The sequence below is a fragment of the Hesperophylax consimilis genome, chromosome 12 (assembly GCF_061612785.1).
Source record: "Hesperophylax consimilis isolate HC1 chromosome 12, BYU_Hcon_1.0, whole genome shotgun sequence".
NCBI classification, from domain to species: Eukaryota; Metazoa; Arthropoda; class Insecta; order Trichoptera; family Limnephilidae; genus Hesperophylax; species Hesperophylax consimilis.
Window position 1 is genome coordinate 23257045 of NC_142847.1, and position 15547 is coordinate 23272591.

At 32.3% G+C, this 15547-nt stretch overlaps 1 protein-coding gene across 3 annotated transcripts in view; it reads right to left on the reverse strand.

Annotated features, from left to right (window-relative positions):
• Positions 1–15547, reverse strand: part of tty (tweety) — a 281508-nt gene that overhangs the window by 131608 nt on the left and 134353 nt on the right. For all 3 annotated transcript variants that reach the window (XM_089638233.1, XM_089638231.1, XM_089638232.1), the window contains exon 3: positions 11195–11243. The gene's annotated coding sequence lies outside the window, so the exon portion shown is untranslated. The remainder of the gene's footprint in view (positions 1–11194; positions 11244–15547) is intronic.

Below are 15547 nucleotides of genomic sequence, written 5' to 3' on the forward strand. Positions count from 1 at the left end.
GCTATACTGAAAAAACGTGGACTCTAAAATCGATGTTTTGAGAAAACAAGCATTTAAGTTTGGTACCAGCTATATATGTACCAAGAATACAGCTACACAACACCATTATGAATACACAGGCCCAAAGCTATTTAATGCTGCGTATACATTTGCGAACCGAAACGAGAACCGAGCCTTGAATTATGGGAAAGGGACGACGCAACAGCAAATGGCGCGAAACGGCATTTTCGCTTCGCAAATGTATACGTAGCATAACGATTGTCCTGATGTAATAAAACGCGAAAAAAGCTACTCCAAATTAAAACAAAAACTTTACAAGTTCTTCCAAAACCAAGAGGCTGATTATTTTGCCGATGATTTTCAGATAAATTCTATTGCTATTTCCATGTATTTTCATTTATTTATTTATTGTTCAATACGAATTTATAATGTTTTTATTTTATTTATTTATATAATACAAATTGTACATTTGAAAAATGTTTTGACTGTCTAACTAAGAGGAATTCCCGTTTTAAGACAGTCAAAATTTTGTACAAAAAAAGAGAAGTAAAAGAATAAAAAAATAGATTCAAATATAAAGTCAACTGATGTTTGTTTAGTATATACTTTATTATTAAAATAATAATAATAATAATAGTTAGATATTATAAAGGATTAAAACATAAAACTGGTGTTTGCTTCGCATATTATAGTACATATTACATATATTATTTTGTTTGTTTTTGTTTTAAACTATACTGGAAATTTGTATAACCATACTAATTTAAAGTAATTGTAGTGTACCTTTATTATTTTCACTAAAAAGACTAGCTTTTAAGTTAGACCAGAGAATATTACTCTACTAACTGAGTAATTAAATTAGTAGATTGAGAATGTTATGAAACAGATTATTAACTTGTATACTTGCTTTATAATTTCAATTAAATAAATATTATCCGTGGTTCATATACAGTATCGCGAATAGATGGATAAACCAGTACGAAACAGTCAGAGGAAGGACCTGCGTTAAATGATTTGTAAGTAGGTTCCTACTTGATGGTGGAAAAAATAATTACATACTAAAGAATCATTTGGCTGTGGTTCGGCAAGCTGTGAAAAATCAACGTTTGTACAGACGACGGATGTTATCTCACCAACCGGAAAGTAGTTCGGAGGAACTAGCTTTATCTACACATAGTACTTTATCTCCAAGTAAAAAGTTTAGAATCAAGAGTTGAGTTGTTATTTGGTTTCTTTAAAACTAGACGGATTTTACATCTCGGGACTCAATATATAATATCATGTCAATATGAAATATATTCGCTGTTTATGAGTGTATTTCAAAATAAACTACTATTTTTGAAAGCAGGTGAAAGACCCTTAAATATCTCAGTATTACAAATCGGCACATGCAATTAAAAATTAACCCAAACGTTGATAAAGTTTTTAAAGTTGCTTACCAAAGATTTTTATCGTATAAAATGTAGGTAATTACCACTTCAACGAAACGAGAAATTTCATTAGAGAAAGGTTTTATAAAAGTAATTATCACTTCATTGTCATTTTTCGTTTTATATAAAAATATTTATTACAAAATTTGCAAAGTTGGCAAATATTTTTCAAATACTTAGGCCGGGTCGTTTCGGAGAATTTTAACAATTCTTCAAAATTCAATGTTAATTTTCAAGTTCTATGAAAGATTTTTTCAAATTCCGTTGTTATTTCAGTTTTGTCAAGCAACTAGCCTATAATGATATAATAACAGAACTTGAATAGGACTTTCACAGAACCCGAAAATGAATTTTGAAATTTGATAGATTGTTCAAATTCTCCGAAACACCCCGTCCTTAATGTTGTTTCATAGAATTAATTCAAAGTTTTCGGGTGCGTTTCATGGTAAACTTATGTAAATTGAAAGCATGGTGTTCTCTCTATCTAACACTGTTTAAATCATACATAACTAACTAACCATCGCGCCGTTACCCGCGCAGGAGTAGGCAGAGAGGACGGACCGTCAAACAACTCGGTCTTGGCACACACTTCTTGCCTTATTCACATCGTCTCTACTGTTAAAATATGACTGCATGCCCATTTTATAATTAAAATATTAGGCATTCAGAATATATCTAAACACGTGTTCGCGTAGGTGGCCTTGTCTTAATAAATATAAAGGACGAAATGCGAAAACATTATAATTTTTAAGAACACGTGTTCCGACTTCCTCGTAACATATTCATGCTTTTCTGATGGTTCGTTATGAAATCTGTCAATTAATTCATTAAAGGCATGCAGTCCCGTTTTTAACGGGAAAAGGAATAATTTAGCCCAGATTTTTAATAAATTAACAATATTTTATATCAGTAAGTTTTACTCTTCTATTATTCTGACAATTGAAATGGCCCTGGTAATAGACAACTACTGGTTTATCGGCGAAATATCTCCCAAAAAGACTCAAATCACCACATATATTATAAATATAATACCATTATAACCATTATCGTTACTTCGCTTTAGTTTCAACATCCCTTTTTTTCAATTGAAAAACATGACGTGTTGAATTATTTGTTGATACTAATAAAAAGGTGATTGATGTTACTACCTAAAAATAGTTAACCCAGAAATCGAAGACAAAAAGTTATGCGCTCTAATTTCTTACGCCAAAACTCACTGTCAGAGTTTTTGCAGAGACAAACAAACAATTTTCTTGCTAAATAGTGAAGATTATTATTCCGCAAGATAAATTGTCTCAATCAATCACATAATAACGAACAAAAAATCCGACTTTCATCTTATTTGTTTTGCTGAGAGCGGGGATCGTTTAGACGTGCGCCACGCCCCATCTTTTATCCGAAATGATTTGTCGTCGGCTGTCCTCGTGATAAAGCATACCATAAATCCATACCAGTATGGCGGGTTCGTACTGTTCGCACCAAGTCACTTCTGTAGTTGCGAGACAACAAGGAAATCAAGACTATAGAACTAGGTGGAGATTACTTCTTGAACACTAGACCAGAGATTATAGGCCGCTCCTGTTAATGAGATCCTTACACACTAACACTATTACATATACTTACGGTCGTGAGTAATGGTTTTCTGTTGCGGTATATGAGATTGGTCGAGCGTGCGAATCGGAAGCAAAATTTAGGATGTTTGACAAGAGAAGGGTGTTAGGCCGCCTTTATACTCGTAAGTTTTTCCCCCGTAAGTCACTTACGTAAGTGAATGATGGCAAAATTACTAATGTAAACGATACTGTAAGTCTCTTACTCGTCTTACTGTATATTATATCTTAATATACATTGTACATTTATAGCATGTTACAGAAGTCGTAAGATGTGAAAGTTTTTGACGGATCTAGTCGCGTCCGAGCGAACTTACAGCTTATGAAATCAGTTTGATAAGTTAAGACGTTTACCGTAAGAAATGGTACCTATCTAAATGCACCGATGCGAGATGTCAAAAATGTAGAGATTTTTTTACAATAAAAACTAGTATTTTAACTAAAATCTAATTAGAATAAGTGCGGTATTATCTCCCGAAAACAATATAAAAATAACACTAGACGAAATTCAAACAAACACTATGTACAAAAACTAATGTAACTGAAAGAAAATTTCGTGAATCCAAAAAGAGATACCATTAGTTTTTCAGATGGAAAAAAGCTCTCTGAAAATGAGCATCCTTTTTTAGATTATCGGTCCAATCCTTAGTTTATAAAATGACGTATTTGAATTCAAAGTCGGTTGCTGTCATCTGGCTGTCATTCAGATAACATATAAAAAACTCCATTCAATTTCGCCTTTAAAGAAACAGGAGAATTTTCTCTTTAGCCAACTTCTATTCTAACACTTTATTTGGACCCTTTCGTCTTTATTGACAAAATCGCGTAAATTTTACAGCAGCAAATCGTTGTTGACGAAAAGCCACCTTACCGCAAATAAACTGACGGATGCAATGTTCGCTGTGAGCACTTAAATAAGTTGAACTTCCGAACAACTTCTGTGAGCATTAATTACCATAAGTTGGATGCATGTGTAAACGCTCATGTGAGTAACTTATCAAAAACTTACGTAAGTCTTAAATTTTACTTACGAGCGTAGTAAAGGCAACCTTAAGACGACTCAGTTACTCTCTAATTAAATGTGTTTAGTTGTACCTAACAGGGTGGTAAAAGAAAGCAGATTTAAAACTGATACATATTAGGTACATAGATGTTGTTTCATTTTGCCTGAAATATGTTTAATTAAAAATTGTTGTGATTTGTTGAAAGCTCAGATTAAGTGTAAATAGATTTATGTATACTTTTATCGATTTTCCAAATTGCGTTACCCAAAATCAAAGAAGTGTAAAGCAAAATAAAGTACAGGTAACAATCCCTAACATATAAACTTAAAAACGATTGATAGCTCGACCACTGTGGTGAATTTGTATTTCCAATATAAGAAATTTCCGATATTTTCTACGTTCGTTTTATTACCCCTATAACCTCAGATTCAATCAAATCTCCAACTACTACTAATTACCAGAGATGTGCAAAATGGGTACCCAAAACCATTTGAAATGCAAAATGGAAATGGGTCAAAACTTTTCCATTTGAAAATGCAAAATGGTTTTTAGAAAAGCATTTCAAATGCAAAATGCAAAATACCTATTTTCAAAATGCATTTAAAATGCAAAATGGTTTCTCAGGTCAAACAATTAAAATAATTATAGAATTTTTAAACAATTTTGTGATTTAATAATGGACATCAATGTAGAACAAACACATTACATGATGGTAAATTCAAAAACACCACGACTACAGATTATGAAACCACAAAAAATTTGCGCGGGACTAATGTTGCCAATGTAAAAACATAGAAACTGCTATCTAATATTTAATATTACAGCGTCATGGCCCCATGTTCAGTATTTGAATCAGTATTTTTTGCAATGGTATCACTCAATTGCCAGGGCTCCTACCAGGGAGCAACTTGACAAATGTAAATTATCTCTCATAGCGAGGTTGAGGACCGACTGATATTTGGGGCTTATGTTGCAAAAAAGCATTTAAAATGGAAAATGCATTGAGAAAAGCATTTAAAATGCAAAATGCAAAATGGTTTTTAGAAAAGCATTTAAAATGCAAAATGGAAAATACCCATTTTGCATTTTGCATTTCCATTTGAAATTGATTTATTTGAAATAAAGCACATCTCTGCTAATTACAGGTTTACCTGACCTGCGGCACGTTTTAAAAGTTTTTTTTTACTACCACTTGGAAATCAATCAGATGATAAATATTATGTTGATTATCCTCCTACTGCCTTGTGTGCGCTTTTAACCGTACGTGCATAATTTAATATGTAGTCCCGGAGGCGGAAACGTTACGTTGCGCCTCTGAGCAAGTGGCCCGCTTTTCAATTTTGATTTATTACCGTGTTTTCGGGAGTAGCGAATTTGAGAGCGAAACAAGATTGAAGGGTCAGCGATGATGGGGTTTGTTGCTTTGCGTACAAATATTACGTATGCATATTTACAAATTTAATGAGAATAACGTTTTCTAAATAGGAGTGGTTAACGAACTTGTTTTCTTGTTTATGAACGTCATAGATCAGCAACTTAGACAATAGACACGGTACCACAAAGAAATGAAACACAAAAATTTCATTATCTGGATCTAGAATTATATTCTATTGTCGATAATATACGCAATGGATTAATGCCTACTAATGTACCAATATTACTACTATAATCTCTAAACGAATACTTAACTACCTAACTCGTACAGATAACTAAATTGCTGTATTATAATTATTTAATTTCACATATTTTTAATTACCAAGTTTTATAACAAAAAAAAATGTTATTAAAAGTAAGAATAAAGAAAAGTAAGTTTTGCTGCGATTGAATTCAAGTATTTTATTTTTTTAATCATAAAATGTTATATGTTAGCTGTAAGCTAAGCTAAAACCTCATAAAACATGTTTTATACAAAAAAGATGTAAATTTTAATTGACAATGTGAGAGATAAACTACGAAACTAGTACCCAACAAAAATGTTGGGTACTAGTTTCGAGAGATAGAGAGAGAGAGTAATGTAGCCCACAAGTTAAAATCTTCAAGAAAGCTACAGATTTTGAAATATAAAAACAGCCCACTAGCGGACCGTAATGGCTTTTAAATTTCCATATAAACGGCTCGGGAGTGATTCCAGCCCGCCTCCCACCAGCACTTCCCACTTCCAAAAAACCAATAAATCCATCAGATTTGTCCCACCGCCCTTAATGGTGTAATCACTACTGGGACTTATCGATTTTATAAACGACAACTCCCTAGCGACTGTGCGGCGTTAGAAAACGATTAAATTTAAATCTATCCGGAAGCGTATTAAAATGTGAAGTCATCTTTAGCGTTTTATATAAAATGCTGGCATTTATTATAATACTATACACAGTATCCGTAAACTCGTAGTACAAGCGCGAAACTGATACATACATTATACATAGAACCTTTTATTTTTCGATCGGAGGATTTTATTTCGTTTATGCATTTTTTCGGCAACTAAAGCGTGAAAAAACTGTTGGTGATGTGTTTCGACTCATTTTAAAATAAATTAAACTGCTTAAATACAACTAGCGATCGATTATTTTGAAATTTTATATGAAAAAAATATTGATTTACTCAAAAAAGAAAAACAATTAAAAAAATATATACCACAAAATAACTCCAAATGTGATGTAGATTCACTATTATGCCGCTTGTACTACTAGTTTCTGGACACCGTGTACACAAAGAGGGCGTCTAGCTTACCCCTGATAGCTCCGTTGTCACGTCTCACTCTTTCTCATAAACAACAGATGTAACAGAAAGAGGACGTCGGTACAACGGAACTCAATAATACTACGTACATACGAGTATGAACATATTTCTAAGCCTCATCCTTAAGGCGATGCCATACGTAGTAACTCAAAATCATGTGTTTATGGTTTGAAAATTTGGTCGCCTAGAAATGTTTCAGATGCTTTAATTAAATACTGCGAGTAGAATACATCTTGGCCTTTGAAATAATCGAGTATTTTTTAGATAAGTCTTTTTACAAGCCCAGAAAAAAATAATGTAAAGGCCTATGAAAACTGCTTTAAAGTTCAAAATCTTCTACTTACGAACCCGTTTTCGGTTATGATTTTATTGTATAATGTGGAAAATTAAGTTGTTTATAAAATGATCGGAAAAAAATTAAATATTTATGCCTGAATATCCACAAAATAAAATAAAAGGCACTTTTTGGCCATGTTTTTTTCTTGCGTAAATCAAAACAGGCGGATGTGTTAAGCGGAAATTTAAACCTTATCGCCATCTACGTAAGGGTTGATATTGATAGCGGCTCAATTTAAAATATTACACGAAGTAGTGCATCGCCTTAATATAAATTCATTATCTAATGCTACGTATACATAAGCGAGCCGAACTCAAACCACAAATTATTGGAAAGGAACGAAGCAAACACAAATGGCGCGAAACGCCGCTAGCAGTTGCTTCGGTCCTTTCCCGTAATTCGTGGCTCCATTCGCGTTGTTCGCAAATGTATACGTACCATAATGTGCAAATACTCTCGAACGGTGAACTTTGGAGACATGAAATTTTAAAAAAATCTGTTTAAAATTTGAAAACTTTTTACCTCGCAAAATCATTTTCACCGTAAGCTTTGAAAATCTATTTAACTGTCAAAAACAAAATGAAAAAATACTATACATTATGATTTTGATAGATCCATATTATTCAACTGCAAAAAACTTCAAAATTAAAGCAGGTTAAAGTCGGGTTGTAAGTATATAGCAGTAATAAAATAAATACGTTTCATCATTCCTGTAGATAGGCCTATGTTTTTCGATTAATAATGTTCAAATTCAGATTAAAAACGAAGAAAGCTTTTAAGTTATCATTTTAATAATCAATCCATTTGACTGTCAAAAAAAGACAAGACGCCATATTGTTTGTTCTGTGTATATTTAGACATCGTTCAATAAGAAAAAGGATTTCGTAGAAATATTATAGAAGCCGTATGATAAATACTAGTTTATTATTATAACTTCATTAGTATTAAACACAGACATAGGAATTAATAGACGAGAAGATAATGGCGAGGGGTAAAATCAACTGTTGAAGAACGAAGGGAGTAAGGCTGACTGTGATTCGTCAATAAATCAATCTGACAGTAAATAGGCATCTCGCATTATAATATCAGCATTTAGTTCTTAAAAGTAAAATCTGCTTTTGAATGAATAGACATTTCTACATGGGAGCGCAAATTACTCGCCACGTTATGAACTAATTTGCGAAGTCCAAATTCGGCAAAGTAAGGCAGCTTCTATTTTCAGAGTCGTAGTTAGTTTCAGAGTATTTAGTTAAGACACTTTTACAAATGTCTCATAATTTACTTACCCCAGTAAACAACGATGAGCACACTTGAGAATCGCTACATTGTGATGTGATAGTATATGTTTCTAAAACTGATCCATATAATACGGGGTGAATAAGCTTAAAATAAAGTAAAATAATGCTTACTTATGGAATGTAATACGACAATTGGGTTTATTCTCTTTTTCACATCTATTTTTACAAGTTTTCATATCACAAGTCAACATTTTGCCGTGTTATTTCGTAAAATGAACCGATGATGCCTCGACCATAGTTCGCACAAGAATGATGACGTCACGTTTTCAAATTTCACTTGAGGCCATATGCGAGCCCAGCCGGCTCAATGGAACCGGTATGGGGAGTGGGGATAATACGCTTTTAATCACTTAGGGCAGGTCTACTAATATTCATATGTCTATGGTATTAAATGTCGATTTAAATATTAAGTTGTACATCTACATGGATAGAATTATATGTAAACTTCAATACATTCAAAATAATATCGCGTATTTTAACCTCTGACCCAAATGTGTCGACTTTATAATAAGATAAGAGTGTGTTGAAGTAGACATTTTTGTCGATAATTTATATGGATTCAGAAAAAATTGCTAAAAAAATAATTGCACAAATTATATTATGCATTACTTGCGTCTCTATTTGTGTTTCTTTTGTCGTATACTTTTCTGTACTATATGTCTCTCATACATTGATGTATTAATTTAGTCTATGCTCTCATATAGTCTTATAATTTTTATTCGTTTTATATTTTAATCTTTATTTAAATATATAAAAAAAAAAATTATGTACCCTATGTCGAGTAGATTTTATAACTGTATTGTAAAAACCCAGTATAAATAAATAAACTTTTGAATAATATATTTTTTTATTTACCTGTAATAAAATTAGATTGCATTTTACAATTCCCTAGATCGAGATCGTAAATAACACAGAAATCATTGCAGTTTATACCGTCCAATCCCCGAAGTACCTTTCATAAAGTTCCCATACAGGTGCGCTTTTCGAGCGCCCGCATCGGTCTCGTTGATGGGTAAAAGCTTTTAAAGGTAGACTACCTAACCAGCGCGTAAACCGAAGTGTGCATTCAATGAACTCTGTGTTATTCGATTAATTGGATTGATGTCCGCGTGACCGTGATTGCACAGGCGTGCATTGGTTACTATCAACGTAAAAAAACATATAGATTTAGGTAGTTACTTTGTGTGACGTTTATGGTTAATTATTGTACTCGTATTCATTTATTAGACCTATTTTCATATCCACACGAAAGACATGAATATATCAGAGACGCGCATCAAATAATACCCAACAATACATTACAATAAACATCTGAGAGAGGCCCACACAATGCCAATAAAAAACCTAAATTGTTACGAAAAGATGTCGTGTCGTCGTTCAATTTCAATTGCATTCAAGCTTAATAATTTTCTGCGCAGAGTCTTGCAGCATTCGTTTACGTCGATTGTTTACCGATCCGTGGGACGAAGGGCTAAAACTAATCATTCGGTTAAAATTTTTAAACTTAAGTATTCAAAGTGTTGGCTAAATGACCATGTGTTTTAACCACCGCTTTAGCTATACCGCGGATAAAACATTCGAAAATTAAGGAGACATAAAACTGCCAAAAAAAGTAAGCCTTTTACTTTGCTAATGCATTTTCCTTTTCAAAAATGCCTAATTCCAACACTTTAGCTGCAGTTTCAAAACCCATGGAATTGGGTATAAAAATATTTTTTTCACGTTTGGCACCTTTCAATGCAAGCCACTGTATTAGTACACCAACAGATAGTACCAGCCGCATTGAAATCCGAAAAGGGCTATCATTATTGAACACTTGATTGAAATATTAACCCGAACCTGGACTAAATTACTTTTGCGCAATCTATTTGATGAATATTTCTATTTTTGATAGTAATAATTCATGGTGGAATTACACTATGATACATTGAAACAATTTAAATAAATAGTTTCAATATACATATAACTATTAGATGAATGCAGGTAGCAACACCAACATAAGGTTGTTTATTGGTGTAAGTATCTGCGTAATAAGAAACAGCTATTTGTCTCGCTTAAACCCATTGTTATTAGCGAAAGAGAGAAAAAATAATCGAATTTGAAAATTCCTTTAACAATAATTATGAATTCGAAAAAAATTGCAGGGCGTTTTTTTAAATTATATTAAAAAGTACTTTTTTCCACTTAAAAAGTACATTTTTTTTCAGAAGTCGAATAACAAGTTGAAACACGCTGTACGCGAGAAACGGTGACCGGATAACTCATCAAAATGATAATTCATCACATCTTTAAAAAGTTATATAAAGTCATGGAAAGTGATTAAAAAAAACTTTATTAACTGGCTTAAGTAGGTTAGGTTAGGTTTAAAATTTTTTTTCATCGTTCCTAATGACTTTATATCACTTTTTAAAAGTGTGTTGAGTTATCATGGAACCGCGAGAAACACATATCTGCTAGTACTGTGTTCGCATCAGTTCGCTGCGATATACCTTCCAATTTTACCCAATACTTTCTAGTAAGCTGTCTGTCAGCTGAGGTGGCAACCTTACAATAGAAACAAAAACCTTTGTTTGGCCTGAAAAAGGAAAAAATTCACGAAGTGGAAGTAATTTAATTTATCCGCGGATTTTCTCGGTAAAATTTCTCACAAAAAAAGATTTTTTTATATCCAGAATCAGACGTAATGAAAACGGGCGTAACGTAGTCTCCGCTCATTGTCTTTTAATGCGAGAAGTGCTGAATATTAAAAGGGTGTTATAAATATAAAAAAAAGACGTACCAAAATAGAGTACACCGGAGATTCCCTTTGAGCATGTTGCGACGTTAATCTGTAACAAAAGAAGAAAAATTATTTAGTAAAAAAACACAGAGGCTAGATTTTATTTTAATAATCGCAGTAATTAGTTACTACCGGGCTTTGCTTGAGATTCAACACTCTTTACACAGCGCCCTAAAGGTGATTTTTAACAAAACCGGCGCTATAAAATATGCCAACTATTATTAAATACTATTCAAAAGAAATCATTATTTTTATCAAATCGTTATAAAATATTGAACAATACAGCGTCACACCTAATTTTTGACCGGTGATTGATGTTTCAAAGCTGAATAGTTAGTTCGTGATGGAAATATGGATGCAAGCCGAGAATAGAACGAACCTAGAAAATTCCAGAAAAAAAGCCATACTACCTGATTAGTGGAAAAGGCAATGTGAATTGTACGAGGCTTAAAGATCACCGGCAATTTTCTTAAAATTTTTTTGATTATTTCTTATTAACCAATTGAAAAATATTAAGAATTATATTACAAATAAGATGCAGTCTTTATTTTAATTAACACTTGGAAAATATATATTTCAAATCCGATATTACATAAAATATCGGTGATAGAAAAAGCAGTGCATATAACATGACAATGGCATAACAATAACATGAAACTCAAAGGAATTAGTTGAAATGGAGAGACAGTAACACAATGGGCTCATGGCCTGCGTGGTGAGGGGAACTAACCGTATAACGTCTTCGCTTTAACATTTAGTCCGGTATCGTGGTATTATGCTTCCCACCTGGAATTATTAAATACAATTCAATAATTCACTTTTTTGCTGTTGAAAAAATCACGAAGTCTTTAAGTTTTTTACAAATCGCGATCGGAAACTTTGGTTTCATAAAGGTGTACATTTTAATTCTTTCTATGATTAATTTCTAGATTTTAATATAAAGCGTGGTGTTTTCTCTTTCTAACACCGTTTAGATCACATTTCTCACCACAGCAGTAAGGGAGACACAACGATTTCTGTGAGACGATATGAGATGTTCCCAAAAGTAAACAAATTAGCCGTAAGGGTTAATTTTATTTAAGTTTTTAATCCAGCAGGACTAGGAGGGTAGCGCAATCCCAGTCTGCCATATTACCTGGAACCATTCCTAAACAGGCAACTGCTTCCGGGTATCCCATAATACTGATCTATATATTTTTTAGACTAAGAAATATTGTATCATTAAAAATACTAAAAGATATTCATTATGCACTTGCGCACTCTGTACTACAATATGGAATCGTGGCTTGGAGGGGGGGGTGCATATAAATCATCCCTACTCCCATTGGAAACTATTCAAAAAATATTAATAAAAATCATCTTTAAAAAGCCATATTACTACCCAACTATAAATGTTTTTCAAGATTTCCCGGTTCCCCCACTTACAAAAATTTATGACAAAATTGCACCTCTACAAATACATAAAGATTTCTTTAGTAAAAATAATTTACCACAATTGAATATTAGCAAAAGAATAATATCTGTTGGAGGACTAACCGTGCCACTAGCACGAACCACAACAGCACAGCATCACTATATATTCAAGGGTGTAAAATTATTTAATAAATTACCCCTTGATATACGATCGGAAGAAAACTACGAAAAATATTAAAAAAAAATTAAATTAAAATACTCTTGTACCACCTCATAACTTTACTTATTGTTTAGAAATATGTTTTTGCGTTTTCAATTCTTTGAATCATCTATTAACTAACCAATATTTTTATTACTTTTATTGTTATTTTTTGTTAAATTACAAATATTTTTAGTTTAATATAAACAAATGTAAAAATATTTTGTTGTCCTCTCCTAAACACAAGCAGCTGCTTTATTAGGAGAGTGATTGAAATATTGGTGTTTATATTGTCATTAAATTGTAACCTTGTTTATATGTTAGAATAAAAAAATAAAAAATATTTTTTTTTGTAAATTAGGACAGTGAATATATGATATATGGCAAACCACAGTCAGTGCTGTTTTGTAACTCACTTTTTATGTCAGAGCTGACAGATGCAAAGTATTTCATGTTGTGTGATTTTTCGACTACGATTATAGTCATCTCTCTAGAATTCTTTTAATTTGTGTGCATTATTAAATTATAAACAGTTTGTTGGGCGAATAAAGAAGTACATAAAAAAAAAACATTTCATTTGTAATCGAATTGAATCGCCCACATTGAATTGCTTTATTAATTATAAATTATTATAAGCAGTCGCCTGTAATATCAATACAAATTGAAAATATCTCCCGAGTAAAAATAAATGCCGCCGACGGGAATTGAACCAGCACCTTCTGATGTCCGGTCAGACGCTCTGGACCACTGAGCCACGTCACCACTAAGTCGGTAGGGTTATTTCCAACCCGCCAAATAATATATGTACTAGTACTTTAATCAACAATTACTGCTTATTATATATTTTTTTAATAATATTAAATTATTATTATAAATATATAATATTAAATTATAATAAATTACATAAATTAATATTAAAAATCCTGTGCTATGCATAAAAACCTTGTCTTATAAATATTAGATTATCATTAAATAAATAATACTTTATGCTAGATAGCTGGGCCCTATTAAGTGGTAATAAATAATGCACTATTTCACGACACCATAGTACACAAATCGCGAGTTTTAAGTGTGGCATAAAACAGATTTTCTATTTCAAAGGAATTATTTAAAAAGGATAATCTCAATGGGTTGGATTAAAAAATAAATAAATTGAGGCTTGGTCGTCCGACCATTATTAAGTGCCACCGTAATGGGCAAAGTTTCCATCGCGTGTCCTGATAGTGCCATCACCTTTCCGCAAGACGGAAACTTTTAAGGGCGAATCGGAAGAAGAAATAGTTTTTTTTTATTATTATCGCAGAAGCGCCTTCCGGTCGCTAACAAGACCAAATCAAGATGTGAAAAATAACAATCCCATCGGGGGAACTTTGTAACTTTGCAAGATTTAACACTGTGTTTTTGTCTGTTTATCGTTTAGTTTTGTCGTAATTAAGCTAATAATTAGTTACTGTACTAGTTGATCAATCAATCTAAAAAATATTTACTATTATTTTTTTTGGTAAACTAATGTTTAAGACAAGATTTTTTTATGCATAGCACAAAGGGTATCAATTATTTTATAAGCAATAATTATTAGCCTGAAACACTCATCCACATTGAAAAATCTCCTGATAAAAGATTGGCGTCATGTATCTTTTATCAGGAGATTTTTCAATGTGCATGAGTGTTTCAGGCTAATAATTATTGCTTATAAAATAATTGTTAAAATTTTTTACTTATTTAAACACACGGAGAAAAATTAGCATTGCTGATATATTAAAATCCAGTTAATAACGGGATTGCCGGCCGTTTACTTTTAGTACATTCGTAATATATCGAAACACGGGTACATACACCTGCATTTGTCTGACAATATACAATGACAAAAAGCGAAAATATTAGAATTTTTATGAACACATTTTCCGATATCGCGATAACACATTCGTGTTTTACCGAAAGTTTATTAAGAAACATGTCAATTCATTCGTTAAAGGCCTGCAATCCCGTTTTTAACAGGATTACGAATAATTATTAGGATTTTTTTTAAAATAGCAATAATTTATATGAGTAAGTTTTCGCCGTGCACATTTTTATCTTATTATTATGCTTTAGATATACCATAGTGAAAACAGGAATAAATGCTATTCTCAAAAAAACAGTAAAGATGGGTTGTTTCACAGATGGGGTGAAGTTTGTTTGGTCTTGGCGGCGGATGCGTATGCCCTCCTATTGCGTGGCGGGTTTGAACAATTCATCATATTTCAAAAGTTAATTTTCAAGTTCTGTGAAAGTGTTATAAATAAAACAGAATTTGAATAGAACTTTCACAAAACTTTAAAATTAACTATGAAATTTGGCCCAAAAAAGAGTAATATAGAAGTAATATTTAATAAGAGGTCGTTTGTTTGACAGTGCCATTTTTGTAAGGTTCATTAATTTTACAACACAATAATACCCAGACATAAATACACAGCATCCCCAGAGATGATACAGGCACTGAATGGAAAGATTTACCATAGGGCCTCCTGTGTGGAGTTGATATGAAAAAAACGTGTCGACAAAATCTACACTAGCGACGCCGCCCACTGCAAAGTTAAGAATGTCAAGCTATACCGAAGTGTTAATGTTATTGTAAATTTTAATTAAATCGAGAAAAACAAAACCGAAATCGGAAAATAATCGTCAGTACTGATTACAATTACGATTATTTTCGAGTTAATTGTAATCAGTACTGATTACAATTACAGTTACGACAATTA